The sequence below is a fragment of the Toxorhynchites rutilus genome, chromosome 2 (genome assembly GCF_029784135.1).
Source record: "Toxorhynchites rutilus septentrionalis strain SRP chromosome 2, ASM2978413v1, whole genome shotgun sequence".
NCBI lineage: Eukaryota > Metazoa > Arthropoda > Insecta > Diptera > Culicidae > Toxorhynchites > Toxorhynchites rutilus.
In genome coordinates this window covers 334,025,782-334,044,793 of record NC_073745.1, presented here as the reverse complement: position 1 = coordinate 334,044,793, position 19,012 = coordinate 334,025,782, and the positions used below count along the sequence as shown (strand labels likewise).

The window sequence follows — 19,012 nt, the reverse complement described above, 5'->3', positions numbered from 1 at the left end:
CCATAAACTACACGATTTTTTTCGGCCGCCTTCGTTGCAGGTTTACCTCGCAAGTAGTAAAAACGTAAAATATGGCGAATTTCTTGCTTGGTGGACTCCATCTTTGACGCGCTATAACTTGAGACTGAAAAGGACAATCACAACAATGTCAAAACGACACTTGTAGCCAGAGCTGCAATTTGTCATTGTCACTGCATATATTTGGGCTACTATGACGACCATTGCAACATTACCACCAAACGACGTGCAACAAAATATAAACCGACAAAACAAATTCCTCATTCTTCGATACTAAATAGTATGTCAGAGTGTGTTGACGACCAAAGCATGTTGCAGGTCAGTACCATATGATCGTCAAGACGGGAAATACTATGTCACTTGATGTAATGGAAGTTTACACGTTTACCAGGGTGCATTTGTTTACGTTGGGCTACCTGAATACCATTCTTAGGGCGATTACACATTATCCGGTTTCAGCCGGACCGGTTTCAAAAAGCGCCGCTGGGTTTGGACGGATAACCGGATAACAATGTAAAAGAGACCTCACGCTACACAAAACCGTACATCTTTCACATACACATACATGCATTCATTTATATAGCGGAATGACAGATAAACATTGCTGCAAATATCCGCGATGACGGCGGAATGGTGAATGGTCTGGATACGACATTAGTTTGTATCTAAGACGTTTGTATGAGGCAAACTATCATCATCATATTGAAACCACAGCTGCTGCGGCAACTACGAGCTTTCTCGTATTTGCGTCCCTTGGAAAAGACGGCCCAATGTTGAAGTGTGGCACACCAGGACATTACGCGCACCCTGCATCAGGACGGTGTTCTTACGCCCACTTCAGAATACGTTTACGAGCATTTTCCGTAATTCGCTCAGCACACACACACACACGTTTATCTACAACAGTTCCCACAACAGCGGCAATGTAAATTTGTAATGATAAAAATGAAAAACTTACTGGACAAAACACATAGGTGTCATCAACAGAATTACAAAAACTAATTTTGGTCCAGTTGCGGTGTACTTATTCGTACGCTAAATTATTTTATTTTCAAACATACACAAATAGCATAATTTATTTCACACGCGATTGAGCCTTACAAATAAATTAATTGAAAAAACATAATTTCCCTTCAAACAGATCTTCGTCCAGAAACACGCTGAGCATGTGTCGCAATTCCTGGAACACGTTCCCCTGGGGGCAGGGACAGCTTCTGGAGCACATTTCGCATCAACGCACATCGGATCGTGGGCGAAGAATGGCCAAATCATATATATGCCAACAGCTGGGTGATTTTGTTCTAACAGAACCGATACTTCAGCGCCGGGCAGGGGAACATCTTGATCACCGAGCACAGATCGGACAGTTTGGGGTTGGAGTTCTTCGAGCCGAGTTGCGGCCACCTCATCGTCGATCGTGTTCCGGGTCAGGTCGAACTGTCTGGAATACCAAATAAGAATATTAGAAGAGGGAACTATTTTGGTGTGTCCAAATCAACAAAAACTCACCTTCACAATCAGCTCGATGACGTTATTTATAAGTATTTTGTGCCCATATTTTTGTGTTTTTTCTTTATTTCACCATTGCACTGACAATCTTTATGATTAAAATAACGTCATAATTTTCCTTCGAACTCTATCTCATTGCTGTTTACGCAGGTCCTCGCCCAGAAACGCGCTCAGCATATACCGCAATTTATCGAGCACGTACTCCTGGGGCAGGAGTAGCTACTCGAGCGTTAATCTACGCACAGCTATTTATACGCGGATCTTGGGCAAAGAATGTCCGACTCAGATATATTGGGTGATTTCGCTCTGACAGAACCGATGCTTCGGCGTCGGACAGGGAAACATCTCGATCACCGATCACAGATCGGACATTTATGGCTTGAGATCCTCGAGCCGAGCCACGTCCACCTCGTAGTCGATCGCGTCTCGAGTCAGGTCAAATTGTCTGAAAGAATAAGAATATAATATTAGGAGAGAGCTATTTTTGGTGTGCTCAAATTACCACAAACTAAACTCCTCATAAAGTCTCGATAAGCTCACTCAAAACATGCCCCTTGATTAACCAGTTGGAAATTTGTTTGACATCATCGAACTCGTTCAGTAGCGAATCTGTGAACAAAACAAAAACGGAAGTTAATTTAAGAACTCGTTCAATTCGTCGAAAGACACCACCCACCGTTGATAACACAGTCCACGGCAATATGCTCCATGATGATCTCGTGCGCCTGTGACCATTGCTTACCTTCGTGCAGCAACTTGTATCACCGAATTTGTTCCACAGCACAGATCGTTTCCGAAGAAGCGAAATAAAAATTTCGACATCCATATCACTTGTAAATTCTGAATTGATTTCAAAATCAACAAACAAACGTCAATAGCACACACATACTAATTCAAGGGGATAAAAATTGCCTGAATTGTACTAATACTAACAGACATGACAAACAACTGTCAATTCGCGTTGATGGCATGGAGTTTCGTGTTCCGCTTTTGGGAAATGATAGTGATAATGGATTTTCAGGTGCAGTAAACACATGTTTTAAAAATAAAAGTATGAATGAAAATTAACTTCTTCTTATGAAATATGTTCTTTATGTAATAGAGTAACACCTTCTTTTGCAAGTGGGGAAAACGCCCTGAAGAATAATTGTGTTTGATACTGATTTCATATTACAATGATGAGTTTTAATGAAAATGTCAAGAAAATTATACAAAAATGGTTAATTAAGAATCAGTACTACGGGTTTTAAGTAATCAAATAGCATAAAGTAGAAATTTTCATTAAAAATTTAAACAACTTAAAACTGTCTTAAGATCTGCTAAGCTTATAGAGAATGATTTGCTTTCCCAAACCGAAGCCCCCACCAGACGTCGACACAGTGCTACTGTCATCGCGTATCATTCTTGTCCGGTCGCCGGACATTGTAGTCGCAGTAGACGGCTGCATCACGGCGCCGTAAAGAGGTTGATACGGTCAAAATTTGCCATTTGGGAAATTTGCCGGTCCGGCTGAAACCGGATAATGTGTAATCGGCCTTACACGTTATCGCGTTTTCGACATAGTATACAAACTTCAGTAAATACCGGGTACAACAACCGGAACGAAAATCGAACCTTTGCTCGATGAGAATAGAATGCAGTCTCCGACAATCATCAATTCGATGCTGACAATTTTACCGCCTACTTGGTCGGTCAAAACGTATTGACGAAGCTCAGTAACAGGCAAATTGTTGCATCGTACTCCGTCAGTCACCATTTGACCAACATTTTTGTCAGTAGGATGTGACTAACGTGGCTCGTCAGTTGTCAGTGACATTGATGAAAAAATGCAGCTCTGCTTGTAGCACATATTGTCGTCGTTAAATAGCCGTATGGTATGACCTGACAACACAAGATATGTTCAAGTGTTGCCATATATTGACAATATACGACATTTCTTTTTCCCCAACCCAATATATTTTTCGTTTTCGAATATAAAAGAAGTATTTAATTTTTGATTCATCCCCTTAAAGTCAGAAAATACTTTTCTCACATGAATAAAATAAATTTATCCATAAATTCTCAGGTGGTGATAGACGATCATATTTGATGAAAAAAATCCTTCTACGCATATGGTTGAATTTCAACAATAACAGAGTTATGGAACTTTTTTTATTGTTGTTTAGTACAGGATATAGTAGTGAAACATCTAAATTAGTGAATTTCAATAACATTTTAGAAGTGAAAAACTTCAAAGATAGTGTTTTTGAAGGTGTTATTAATAATTTTAACCCAAAAATTCATAATGAACTTGATTTTTCTATAAAACGAAATTGTGATTTTCACTTTGTTATGGACAATATAAAGCAATAATTAGAATACAATACTATCTTTTAGTTGAAAATCCCAATATAAATAGGGTTGGCGTTTCTTTATGCTGTTGCTCGTTGATTACCATTGACATCGCCAAAATATGCGCTCTTGCTAAGAATATGATTAGAAAATGTTTACACTTTATAATTACTAGTCAGCTAATGAAAATGCGAGAACTCTGCAATAGTTTTACGAATATTTCAAGGACAAACAATCTATGTGCAACATTTTCGAACCAGTGGTAAATTCATGAATTCATCATTATACTCTAAAAGTTTTTTCTATCTTCACAAAAAAAAAGTCACAGGAGGGTTGTGTCCGAGATACGAACGCATAGTAGACGTAGGATTACGTTAGGCTATCTGTTGATTTTGGATATTTTTGAAGAATTACATCGTTTAATAATGATTTGGTGGCCCTGGCCTTTGGTTTTTTTTCCCAAAATATATTTTTTATTAAGGCACATGTGGCGTTAGCCTGAAGGGGCCGGGAGTCCAATATTTTGACAATTTTTGTCTTACAACTATGTTAGTAATATGTAACCGATTACTCGCGGTTGGCTCGAGGTTAGTATTACAAGTGTTCTCATAATTGGTATGTTGCAGTCTTCGATGCTCTGTACGTGTGCCCGACACGGGATACTTCCTATCAGGATGCAGCTGACCATTAATCAGCAACGCCCCCTAGTCTGTACCCCATATCTAGCGTGGTGCGTCTTTCTCGACTCGAGGAATCCAGGATAGAATGGTCACTAGCCGGCGCAATCATCAGCTCGTGTAGAGTTGTCATGAGCGGTACAACCTTTGGCTCTTGTTGAATGATCAGTGGACTGCACAACCTTCGGCCCGTGCATCTGTAAAGAGTGTGTGTATGTATTGCCGCGACTAAGTAAAAGTTTATCGATCGGATAGGAGGGATATGAAACGGGGACACAACGAAGGAAACATCATTAAACGTTGACATCGGCGTTTCTGAGGAACAGGTATAGATGAAGCAGAAGATCAGGATCCCGGCTACATAAGATATCCCGGACGGGGATATCCGATTGTCTGCCTTGTGCTCTCAGTGCTCTAGAGAGCTGAGAGCGAGCAGCATGGAACCGGATACACGACCAGACAACATGCTCGATGTCGTGGTAGCCATCGCCACAATCACAAAGATTGTTTGCTGCGAGCCCAATGCGATAGAGATGCGCGTTTAGGTTGTAGTGATTGCACATAAGCCGAGATATCACGCGAATGAAATCACGACCTACATTCAATCCCTTGAATCATGCACTCGTCGAGACCTTAGGGATAATCGTATGTAACCAACGACCGAACTCATCTTCACTCTACATGCGCTGCCAACTTACGAGCGTATACTGATGAGGAATGTGGAAAGATTCATTATAAGCAATTTTCCTTTCAAAAAGTGTGCCTTCTGAAGCGCCCACCTTAGCTAGCGAGTCCGCTTTCTTATTCCCCGGAATCGAGCAATGAGAGGGAACCCATGCTAAGGTAATCTTGAATAATTTTTCGACCAAAACACTCAATAGATGTCTTATTCTTGTTAGGAAATAAGATGAGCGTTTATCAACTTTCATTGAGCGGATTGACTGTCTGAAAAAATAAAATAATGGTCGATGGGCAGTGTTTCAATGATCCCTAGAGCATAGTATATCGCACCCATTTCTGCGACATACATGGAACAAGGATCTTTGAGTTTGAAAGAGGCACTGTAATTTTCATTGAAGATGCCGAAGTCAGTGGACCCGTTTATGAATGAACCGTCAGTAAAGAACATTTTATCAGATCCAACTTTCCCATATTTTTCCGAAAATATCGACGGAATAACATTGGAGCGTAGGTGATCTGGTATTCCATGGATTTTTTGTCGCATGGACAGATCAAAAATGACAGAGGAATTGCAGAAGTATGGGAAGCAAACTTGGTTGGAGATGCCTGGTGAAGGGTGCACGTCGTGGGTAAGGTACTCATGGTATAAAGACATAAAACTTGACTGAGGAGTCAGCTGGAGTAGATTTTCGAAGTTATCAATCACCAATGGATTCATGATCTTGCAACGGATAATTCTGTGAACCGAAGAGTAAGCGGGGGTTCTCCTGCCAAAACTTCGAGACTCATCGTATGTGTCGAATGCAAACACCCCATGGCTATACGCAAGCAACGATATTGTATCCTCTCCAGCTTGAGAATATGAATCCTGGCAGCTGATCGGAAGCAAAAACTGCCATATTCTAACACTGACAATATCGTTGTTTTGTACAACTGAATGAGGTCTCCTGGATGGGCACCCCAACATGTTCCGGTTATTGTTTGGAGAAAATTGATGCTTTGCTGGCATTTCTGTTTCAAATACGCAATGTGTCTCCCCCAGGTACACTTAGAATCAAAATATACACCCAGGTATTTGAAAAACATAGAGTGTTGGATCGGTTTGCCGGATAGGTGAAGCTGGAATTGGGCGGGTTCGTGCTTCCTAGAAAAAACGACCATTTCAGTTTTCTCCGTAGAGAATTCGATACCCAGCTTGAGGGCCCACGTGAACAGATTGTTCAGGGTATCTTGCAACGACTTTTGCAGAACGACGGGATTAGTACCCGTGATGGAAATAACTCCATCGTCTGCAAGTTGTCTCAGCGTGCAGTCTCTAGTTAGACAATCATCCATATCATTGACGTAAAAACTGTACAAGAGGGGGCTTAGGCAGGAGCCTTGTGGTAGGCCCATAAAACTGTAACGAGAAGATTTCGAGCTGCCATGAGAGAAAATCATGTGCTTTTCTGACAGTAAATTGTACAGGAAATTATTGAGAATTGGTGAAAGTCCACGATTATGAAGCTTCTCTGAGAGAATTTCCATGGAAACTGAATCAAATGCCCCTTTGATATCGAGAAAAACGGAAGCTATTTGTTCTTTGCGAGCAAATGCGATTTGGATTTCAGAAGATAGCAGCGCGAGACAATCATTTGTCCCTTTACCTTGGCGGAAGCCAAACTGCGTATTTGACAGTAAATTGTTCGTTTCGACCCACTTGTCCAAACGAAGTAGAATCATTTTCTCTAACAATTTACGAATACAGGATAACATTGAAATCGGCCTATACGAGTTGTGATCGCTAGCCGGCTTGTTGGGTTTCCGTATGGCTATCACTCTCACTTGTCTCCAGTCATGCGGGACAATATTCAGCTCCAGAAACTTGTTGAACAAGTTCAGCAAACGCTGTTTTGCCAAGTCGGGAAGATTCTTCAACAAGTTGAATTTAATCTTGTCCGACCCCGGAGCTGAATTGTTACATGAGAGGAGGGCAATTGAGAATTCTACCATCGAAAAATTCTCATAATCGCATTGGAGCGGAATATCGCGTACGACGCTTTGTGCAGGAACAGAATCGGGACAAACCTTCCTTGCAAATTTGAAAATCCAACGGTCAGAGTATTCCTCACTTTCATTGGTATGGTTCCAGCCACGCATTCTCCTAGCCGTATTCCAAAGAGTGCTCATAGCGGTCTCCCTTGACAAACCATTGACGAATTTCCGCCAATATCCACGCTTTTTTGCTTTAATCAGACCTTTTAGTTTGGCTTCTAGAGCTTGGTACTTTCGAAACCATTCCACTAATCCAGTTTTCCTGAATTTTTTGAAAGCGGATGATTTTTCAAGGTAGACCTTTGAACACTCCTTGTCCCACCAAAGTGATGGAGGACGACGTCGGAAAGTGGTAGCCGGTACACGTTTCTTTTGAGCTTGAAGTGCGCTTTCGTAAATCAAACTCGATATAAAGTTATACTCTTCGAGTGGAGGAAGTTCATGCATTGAAACAATTGCTTCAGATATTATTTCCGCAAATGTTCTCCAGTCAATATTCTTCGTGAGGTCATACGAAATATTGACTGACTCACGAGAGCTTGATTCATTAGCGATCGATAAAATTATTGGTAGGTGATCACTACCGTGGGGATCTTGGATTACCTTCCACATGCAATCCAGGGATAACGAAGAAGAGCATAGAGATATATCTAGCATGCTTGCCCGTGCAGGAGGGTTGGCTATTCTGGTTGCTTCCCCAGTATTCAAAACTGTCAATTTGAAGTTGTCGCACAGATCATAAATCAAAGTGGCACGGTTGTCATCGTAGAGTGATCCCCATGCTGTTCCATGGGAGTTGAAATCACCTAAGATTAACCGCGGCTCCGGCAATGCCTCGATAATATCAAAGAACTGATGGCGGCCTACCGTAGTCCTGGGAGGAATATATATCGAAGCAATGCAGAGTTCTTTGCCATTGATTTGTATCTGGCAAGCGACAACTTCAATGCCTGTAATCGATGGGATAGTGACTCTATAGAAGGAGTGACGTTTTTTGATCCCCAATAGTACTCCACCAAACGAGTCGTTACGATCTAGGCGAATAATGTTGAAATCGTGAAAATTCAGCTCGTCGGCAGAACAAAGCCATGTTTCACAGAGAGAAAATACATCACAGTTAGAACTGTGAACTAAAAATTTAAATTGGTCTAGTTTAGGGATGATGCTTCTGCAATTCCACTGTATGACAGTGGTCAAATCCTTGACCTCTTGCGCTGAATTAGGCATCGAGGGAAATGAACGCTGCTAAAAAGCCACACTTTTCTTTCAAAAATGTTCTCACAACCGGAAGCAAACATAATACTATGCTTTTAAGAGGATCATTTATATTTAAAGCATTTAAAATGTTATTCACAAGGTCTGAAAGCGCAAGCAGGCCAGGTAGTGGCTGTTGCTTCGACCGCGAAAATGGAACAGACGTGTTTGTTGTTGTTCCGGAAAGTGCTGAGGACCCCTGGTTGGTAGCATGACCACGTAAACCGGGAGGTACTTGCTTCGGCCTATTCTCAGCACGTTCAGTTCGAGGCTTCATTCCAACTTGGGAAGTTTCGGTATTCTTTCTGGGGAGTGATGAAAAAGAAGTAATTTTTCTTTTCCTGATGGCACCCTGCGATGTACCGGAACATCCGGCATTGGGAGCGTCAGCAACAGGCTCGTTGTTCTGCAGAATGGAGTAGGGATTGTCCTGTGTTGTTGGCACGGAACTCTTAAGCATTTCTGCAAAAGTCCGCTTGGAACGTTCCTTTAAGGAACGCTTGAGTGTTTCCCCTCGTTGTTTGTACACCGGGCATTGAATAAGATCATGAGGAGTCCCGCCGCAATGAAGACACTTGTGCTCTTTCGCGCATGGATTCTCATCATGGCTCTCTCCACAATCCGCGCAACGTTTTTTATTGCAACAATAGGCGGCCGTGTGACCGAGTTGCATACATTTGTTGCATTTCATTACCCGGGGTACAAACAATCGAACAGGTAAACGAAGTGCCCCTATTGCAACGTAATTTGGAAGGGCGGAACCCTCAAAAGTCACACGAAAAGAGTTTGTGCGATTGAGAATTCTTTTGTCATTTTTATGTGACACAGATTTCAGTCGATCGCATGCAAGAATCTTCACAGTTTTTAGTGTGGAGTTCTTGAAGCGACCGACACCATCGATTATCTCTTTTCGGGTCAAACCCTTTTCGGTTATTACGCCGTCTATTTCGACGTTGCAACAGGGTACGTATACACGATACTCAATCGCAAAGAGGTCGCAGCGCGTTATTTTGTTCGCTTGGGTCCTGCTTGAGACGACAACTCGTAGTTTGTCTGGCCCCATCCGTGTAATTTCGGTATCGTCAGAAAAATGTTGAGTTAGTTCCTTCGAGATGCGAATGACATTGAGAGGTTTGGATTTTCGTCTAAAGTACACAATGAATGGGCCTTTGGAGCCTTCAGGGTATTCTTTAGGACGAAAATCCTGTTTCTCGTCGATTTCCTCATCTTCGGAACTATCAACTCCGTAAACAGAATTTTCTACCTCAATTTCTGCTTCATCCTCCTGCTCTTCAGGAGGAGGTTCGGTATCAGAAATATTCAATTGCGTCAACGGGGGGTCCTTTCCGCCCTCAGCCATATTAGAAAAATCGGCCAACTGTTCGATATGAACAGAATATAATAGTTATCAAAATGAATAAGTAAAAAAAAATATTATAAGGTTATGCTGCGGATAATATTTATATTAATTTATTTTATTTATTTAAATTCTAAAATGAAAAAAAGTTCCAATAAAATTTCAACGGTAATGTAACCAAGAAAAAATAGACACCCCTAATGCCAACGTTTGCCGATTTGGTAAACACACAGATGAACAATGGTGTAAATCGAGCACAGATGGTAGAAGGAATGATAGGAGGACAAAAGAAAAATAAACTTATACTTGCCGCTGCTGTGTGGCGTGTGTGATGAATCTGTCTGAATTGTATCCTCTGCGTCTCGGTCGCGCACCACTTTGAGCTTCGCTCTACTCGCAAGCGCAACCGATGAAAAAAAAAAACACAGTCTGATTCGATGTGGAAAAAAACACCTTTGTTGGATCGTTTCGAAAACCTGTCCGATCTACTTGCGAGTTATCGAACGAGTGCCTTTGGTTGTTAGGTATTGTTTGTTCACTTTGTTTGTTTGTTTGTTTGTTTGTTTGTGCTTACCGAGTGATGATGACAAAAGGATGCTAAACAGTCGTTGGATGGTGCGTTTCAGATAAAAGAAGTCGAAGTGGAATGAGATATGATGAAAACCGTCCTCTGTGACCCTAGACGAGATAAGACGAGATACCATATACAATTTTATACTTACACTTGTGCTAGATTTTTCACAATACATGATCGGTCATTTATATGAGATTTCAAGAATCATCCAACATTAAAGTTCCAAATTTAAATTTAATTTGCTAGAATTAATCGTATCACTCGGGGGAACTTTTATATAGCAAGTAAGGTGCAATACAAAAATGCCCTCGACTTGCATATATTTGAAATGTCGACTTCCCCCAGACTTTGATATCTCTGTAAGGGAATACATTTCGGTAGGAACAAACGTTCCCCCTACCTTCATGTATTTGCAACGTCGATTTCCCTCTGGCACCTTGGTTTTGATGTCTCTGTTAGGGAATTTTCGGTGGGAGCAAAAGCTCCCCCTACTTTCATGTATTTGCAATGCCGATTTCCCCTAGGCAGCTTACTCCAATATGTTCCCGAAAGACGTAATTCTACGTCAAAACAAAACTTATTTGCCGAACAAATCAATAATTTGAAATAGACATGTTTTATAATTTATTTGTAGCAAAATTTGTAATTCAATATTGAATTAGAGAAAGTGGTCAATGAAATATTGCAGAAAAGAACATTTTCAGGAAGCTACCTCTCGTTACGCCTTCCCTTCCGGATTGATCAATCAAGTTTCTGAACCGAGTGTCCTGTACCTTGTGCGACTGCGCTTACTATTCCTTCATAATCTTGGAATAGTTTTACATCTACAATGGTGATCTACTTGGTACTCCTTCTTGTCCAGCTGAAATATCAAATATTAATTTTTCAGAATAATTTAGACTTTCCCAATTCCATGTTTGTTGAAATGCAATTCCGATAGCGATCCGAAGGAAAGTGAAACGCCAAATTCCAACAAGGAAGTAATTCCATCCGTAACCACCACCAAATTCATAATGACGGCGAAGACTCTCGCTCGCTTGCACAGATCCCACAGCTTCATTTTCTCGATGCGCGCCGGCGATGATCTCACAAAGTCAACGTGATTCAGCATAGCCTCGCCCAAAAGCCAAAGACAAAAAAAAAGGCTGCTGGCTGGCTGGCTATGACTTCGGTATTCAAATGAAATCGCGAATGAGGAGGAGAAGCGTCGAGTTGCACACACGCGGTTATGTTCATTATGTCATCCGAATTGACAATTTTGATCGGTTTTCATAACACATATATTCATGGGTAACATATAGCGTCGGATGTGTCCCGATGAAGGAAAAAAGTGGTAAGACTGAATGTCACAATCAACTTTCTTGGCCTTGTTGTTTTTCTATATTCATGTTACTGGAGGAAGATCATGTTCGAAAACATGGCTTATAAACATACGAACAAAAGAGAAATGGATGGTTGCGATTTTTTGCGATTGGCTTATTGCCGTTTAGCCTGTATAATACTCTACAAGATCACACAAATCGGATAGTTATGTGCCATTTGACTCAATAAGATGTTGAGAGAACAAATTTTATATGGGCATTTCTCCTAGTCTGGTAATAATCGATATGAAAATTCTATATACTATTCTATATATTCTATATATTTACTGACGGAGATAAAATTTGTTGCTCCCAATCTGTCAGTTTAGTTCAATGTTGAGCTCAACAGATTGTTCAGAGATTGAAGCGAATAAAAAGTAGTGTTGGTCCACAAGTGTTTTGGGCTGTATCATGCCTTGATTATAAGCTGTTGTCTTAGCTCAATCAACTTTAATTTCAGATTATTCGGCGGTTAGAATGAATCAAATGCATTATTAGGTTTTCGTCAGCTTCAACCTTCCAAGACACTTTACCTTGTGGTTCGCCGTTGTCGTGATGAAAGTGCACATTGTATCAAATAACTTTTTTCAGTTGCATCCCATGGTCGGATGCACTTTTTTATTCAAATGGTGACAATGCGCCTCAAGGTTCGGTCGATGCGGTTTAAAAATTATCTGCTCTTTCCAAAAGAACCATATGTAAGTTTTGTTGAGTCCTCAGTGCACAATTATTTTTGTTCCATTTTGAACTAATTTATAAGCTCCTCGAATAAGTTTTTTCAAAAACTGCTACACTTTAGATTGTTTAGATTGTTGATAACTGTTGATTTATTTTGATTTTGCATATCTGCTGAAAAGGAAAAAGATTCGTCCTTATCAGCTATACTCAACATGCGGCCCGGCAGGTTATTCCGGTCAGCCCATCTGGTCCCAGCTCCCATCTCCATTTGAACTATTTTGCATGGGTAACAATAACGAAAACCTATGAAATCATCACCCAATTTTTCTTACCCAGGACCACATCTTTCAATATTGATGCCAGATCAGAAAGCAGAACAAATTTTTATAAAATTGTATGAACAAGCTATTCGAAATTTCACAACATTCACAGTTCATCAGTCATCTAGCCAACGACCAGACGGAAGCGAGGTTTTCCAGGCCGTCAGTCCCAGTTCAGCCTTCCAAGCTGGCCCCCTTCAAGGCCAGAGGCGAATGAACTCAAAAGTTTTAAGGCCTCTATGATTCAAACCATGATCATCATCATTCAAGTCACAGTCTCGCTCCAACTAGCAGACAGCTGTCTCTTTCAATGCTGACTTCAGAAACATCTGTTTTGCTCGATAGAAAGTAAGAATGTAAGCCAGGTATCGTACAGAGTGTTGCTCTGTACGATACCTGGCCAGGAATGTTCGGTAGAGGTAGCGCGTCGATTTTCATACCGTCTGGTAGAGAGTGCTTCTGTATTTTTTGCACCACATAATTTTTGTATCTGTACTAGAGGGCAAGTTTAAAATCTCGAAAACGAGAGGGTAACATTAGTTGTGCATGGATTTGAACGTTAATAGCTCTTTGCCGGCTGAGTGAAGCGATATGTCAATCATTTTCGAAAGATAAAAGATTTGTAAGTGATGTTATTTATTGGCACAATTTGTCCAAAAACTGCTATGATAACAAACTATTGAAATTACACAAATCTATATATATTGATGAAATCACAAAAAAGACTGGTGGATAATGTTGAGGACATAACCGAAAAGACGTAGCACTACAGAAAGGGTTGTCAATTTAAATAACTTATTGAATCTCAGAGTAGTTTTTCTGTACCTATTAGGAAAATTGCATCTCCAACGCCTCCAAAAACATCATTCCCAAACAAATAATTCACAAATTAAACTATTCAGCATCTTTCACAGAGCTCTGTTTCGCGGTTTGAAAATGAATAATGTTTTCGGAAGGGGGTCTCCGTAGCCACATTGGTTGCGCGTTCGCTTAGTAAGCGATCGATCGTGAGTTCAAAACTCAGGGCCCTCATTGACCATCTTTGTGTTGTTACAGAATAGCTACGTCCACGCAACAATCATCAGCGATGGAGATCGATCCACGGTCGAAATAAGATCGATTCATCCATACAACTGCTCTGCTCTGCCAGACACATCGGGCTACTGTTCTATAAATAACTCAACAATGATCAATCAACTGTCTCCGCTGTCCGGTGGTCCAACTGGATAATGGAAGAACAGAAAGAATACCCTTACGAAAGAATACCCTTTTTTTAAAATTCATAACTTTTAGACTACTGTACCGATTCAGATGATCGAAATATCGAATTAAAGCCAATTAGCTGACCTTTTCAAAAGAGAGACTACATTTTCCAAAAAAAAAATGCTTTCGTAATCATTGATTGTATTTGTTTTTTATAGTCCCGAGACCCTGGGACAAAGGGTGCTATATTTTTCATATATTTTTGAACGGTTTTATTTAGCTTGTCCTGTTTGTATGTTTGTATGTTCTTATGTTTGTAACATGCATGTAGCGCTGCTCCACATTAATAGAAATTTGACCCCCTTCCTGTTGACCGATTGATCAGAAATTTGGAACACACCTTTATCTCTGCAATCACTATGAAACTGCGTATTTCATTATCTTGAAAATCAAAGATGGCGGCCGCTACAAAATGGCGGATTACATATTTTCTCAAAACCTTACCAATATGGGTTTTTTTTTCCAAAATCTCATCAATATGGGAATCAACTGAAAGGGCTTGACTAGTAGAATGTAGTTATCTATGAAAAATGTAAATCCAAAATGGCCGCCACCACAAAATGGCGTCATATATATTTATTAGTAGACCACATTTATTTATAAAAAAAGCCAAATCTAAGATGGCCGCAGTCCACAAACAACCAATTACTTTTTTAAATGGTTTCATTCAGCTTGACCTGTTTGTATGTATGTGGGGTGGGTACCATGTATTTTTGCAATTCCCTCAATCTCGGTATTAAATGAAATGATTTGACTAATAGAATACAGTACATCATTAAAATATTCCGCGGATAATTAGGTTATAAAAAAAATAAAAAAAAAGTTGAATGGTTTTATTATAGAGAAATATGCTAATGATACAAACAATGTACTAAACCTAGAAAATAAACTAAGTAAAAAAACTTTTTCAGGTAAACGGTTTCGTTGAAATCAAACATAATAATATGGTAATGTACAGGAAGCTAGAAAATAATTAGGCAAGTAGCAGTTAGCAGTTATCATACCCCTTCCTTTATAAATCAAGGACTTTGATGAGACTAAAATAAAAACATGGGGCACGTTGGATTTCCAGTATCCTCATTTAATGGTTTCATCATATGTCCCGCGATTTTATTTCAGTTACATCAATGCCCTCGATTAAAGAAGAAAGGGGTATGATAACTACTAACTGCTACCTGCCTAATTATTTTCTAGCCTTGTACATTATCTGTATTATCACTATGTTTAATCACAAAGAAACTCAAAAAGTTTTTGTACGTTTTTTATCTCTTTAAAGCTGACGATTTTTTACATAACATATTCAAAAATCAGAGATGTACTTTTTTTCTTTTTTGATTTGGGACTACGCCTAACCGGAATATATGGGGGTAAAATGAAAACCTAAACACAGAACATGCAGGATAAAATGAAAGATTTCGAATGCTTATAACTCGAACATTTCGTAATAGATCGGAAAGATGTTTGCATCAATTGATAGGAAATATGTGCTCACCCTGGCCTCCCTCAGTTTCTATTTTGGTACGGAGTTGAACAAACGTGCAAAATTTTTCGCCTCACAATGCATTCTCAGAATATGCGCGAAGTAAGCATGGTGCAGAACTTGCACAAGCAAAGCAGGAGAAAAATATTAAAAATAAAATCAATCTCCACATAACTGAATGAAAACCAGCGCGCTAAGTTAAAGGTGTGTGATTGAGTCACTCGTACTAATTGTTGATTTTATGATGGAAGAGGGCTTCTCTAAATTTGGGATTGTGTTCGGATTTCTTGGTCTAATGATGATTTTATAACCTTTCTGAAACTCTCAGACTTCCTCGGTTAATTACCCTCCAGCCCTAAAAAAGGACAACCTGGAAAACCAAACAAAAAACTCGGCCTAGACAAAGGCTTTTTGGATTGTTTCGCTGTCGCTTCCAGCAAGGTAGCCAGCAAGATGACTGATAAATCGTGAATGACTTTCATTCGCGTGAATGTCGTGAATGACAGTTATTTTCCGTGAAGTTGAGCATTGCTTCCGGGTTCAAAGTTGCATCAAAGTGCAGTGCTTTTGAAGCTGGATGCTATTTTCCACTGGTGAGAGCTGCGTTCTTCTGTAGAAAATTGAAGGTGAAAATTCATTGCGCAGTGGCTGCTGTCGATGTGGCCATCCCACCACACACACACACACACACACACACACACACACACACACACACACGATTTGTTACTTGCAAACTTTCGTGCTCTATAACTATATAGAACTACTAGCTGACCCGGCAAACGTTGTTCTGCCATATAATGTATTTCTAGAGAATATTTTGGTTGGTTAAAATAACAAATATATTTCAGGAGAGTTTGTATGTTATCGTTCATATCTGTAAAATTGATCTAGATGATGATTTTCATAGCGAAACATATATATGCGTACCTCTTATTTTCGAATTTTCCCTTTTTATTTTAAATATCCTTCTTATATATAAAGATATGCATAGTCAATTTTCTTAATTTTTTCTAATCATCTCAAATACTTTCCAAAGTACGCTATCATTCAAATTTGGGTGAAGATAAACTCACAGACAATATGGACCACGTAAATCTGATCAGCCGTTCTCCCGTGATGATGAGTTATACGTACGTGGGAAAAACTCTCTTTTATATATAAAGATATAGAACTCAGAAAAATAGCTCAGATTCCTTTGTTTTGTTGCTGTTTGAGTATGGTTAGTAAATAATGATTGTAACATCTAGCCAGAAGGTGAAGCCAATCTTTCTCGTATCTTTTTTCGTAGATTGAGGGTAAATTAATAAATGACTAAAAATAAATAAAAAAAAACATTGAAACAAAAATCAATTTCATTTATCAAATCGAAGAAAAGGAACACATTTTTTCTCTAAGAATTTTTAACATCATAGATAGGGTAAATGATCTTGGTTTGTCCAGTCGAAAATATGATCATGGTTTGCCCACTTTTTTGAATGCTCTAATTCAGCGCTCCTGTGTCAAATAAGGCCTTCGAATGTTTCGAAACATATAAATGAAATTGCCTTTTACATGATTTATAGTAGTTTTATATTATTAGTAGTAGTTATATTTTTTCGAAATCACATGTTTTAAAGGATTATAAAATACACCTTCTATTTGTGTCAATGCACCCCTCATTCGAGCTAACTTTTAATCGATCACCAGATGATTATTTGGCACGTATTCAGACCTTTACTGGATTACAACACTTATAAATATTGTAAACATCATGCTTGCTCACCATTTGTATCGGATTTACATAGCTAAACCATTAAATTAACGCATTTTGATGAACTCAATTCTGATCATGAGTTGTAAAAACACCCCAAATTGGACAAACTAAGATCATTTACCCTATGATAAATGAAAACATTGTGTTATCAGACCACTTCTAAAGTTTTTCTGCATGTAGTGTAGTCCAGAATGATCTTTCGCAAAGCACACTGCGCGTTTAGAGCCAAAAGTAACCAGAACATAAATATAGGGGAAAGTCGGGAAAGATATCTATGCATGATATAATTACATTTTTATTTTAAGTTTTAATCATGTATAAACCTGCAATACAGTGTATCAATACCGTTCAAATACTAACAGTACTCAAATATTGATAAAACTACGGTGGAACCCCGATTAGCCGCTAGCGGATGATCCGCGGAGCGGGTTATCCGCGAAAGCGAGTGCTATAGTAATTCTATGGGCCTTCCCGAAATTCGTCACTGAGTGGTAGAATTTTGCTCTTTGGTTTTGGTCATCACTTCCACATTATCTGACAACTGGTGTACATAACCATACAGATGGATAATTAGATAATTTCTGTATTGATAAAACGTAGTTTTCATGCTGAAATATCTGTTTTTCGTGTTTGCACCTCGCTTTTAGTCTATCCGCGATTTTCGTTATCCACGGTGACCTTGCCCGACTATTCCGCGGAAAATCGGGGTTCTGCTGTATATCTTTCCAAATTATAACATAGTGTTTTTTTTGTACGTATGTTTAATTATATGTTTATTCAGGTTTCAACATGATTTAGAACCTTTTTTCTGCTGCCTTGGTTGTTATTTGATATTTGGTCCTAATTTGATTGCTAACTGCTTTACGGTTGGAAAATAATTGAATGCTCTTCTCTGCTAGGCTGTTGCTATCCTGCTATGCTAGATGGCAGGAGAATCACAAAAAGGTGTAGGGTGAAAATTCCGATATAATGGTTCCCTCTTTTCGTGAACTGAATACAGGACGTAAAAGAAACGAAAATATACAAAGAACCGATAATAGAATTTTTCACTAAATTTAAATGCGAATGCGACTATTGTTCAATTTTGAATAAATTTGGCAACACTTTAAAAATGTTGGAATTCCCATTTTTGTTTATTTGTGTTTGTGTCAATTATTTTCCTCATCAACCAATCAGGAACCGAGTTGCGAGTGGTCCGCGTTTGACAAAAAAAGGTGGTTCGGAATCCTTGTATGGTCATATCTCGTCTCAGATTTATATCAAATAAATTGAAAACGGGCGAATACGGGAAAATGGGAATGGCTCCAGTTTTCATTAATTTAAACCATTTAGGGATTAGGGAATTGTAAAGTACTGAATATCAATAAAATATGAGAGAATTTCCGTTTCGATTGGTAAATTTTGACTCTACTGTTTTCTGATTCGGCACCCTTCCTGGAAGACATAATTCTACGTCAAAAAAGGGTTGAGTATCGCTGGTCAAATGAGTCGAGAAAATGATATCGTTGGGGCTTTCTGTTATCGATTCCATCAATTTTCCGACTGTCGTCACTCGGGTTGATAATACTGAACGTTTCATTCGTCGTTAACATTCCATTAAATTGATCGAATTTTGCTGGAATGTATAATGGTCTTCAAATTTTATTTTCACTTTTTAATTTAAACTTATCACCACATTCAAATGGGGCAAAGATTTGACTGAGCACCCAAACATTCAACAAT

At 39.2% G+C, this 19,012-nt stretch overlaps 1 long non-coding RNA gene across 1 annotated transcript; it reads right to left on the bottom strand.

Moving 5' to 3' along the window:
* Nucleotides 1-1,124: 1,124 nt before the first annotated feature.
* Nucleotides 1,125-2,341, bottom strand: LOC129771885 (uncharacterized). Its single transcript, XR_008742495.1, has 4 exons — nt 2,204-2,341; nt 2,030-2,136; nt 1,528-1,972; nt 1,125-1,459 (listed from the first exon to the last, which is right to left on the bottom strand). It is a non-coding gene; the product is annotated as an uncharacterized LOC129771885 (long non-coding RNA).
* Between the last annotated feature and the right edge of the window lie 16,671 nt (nt 2,342-19,012).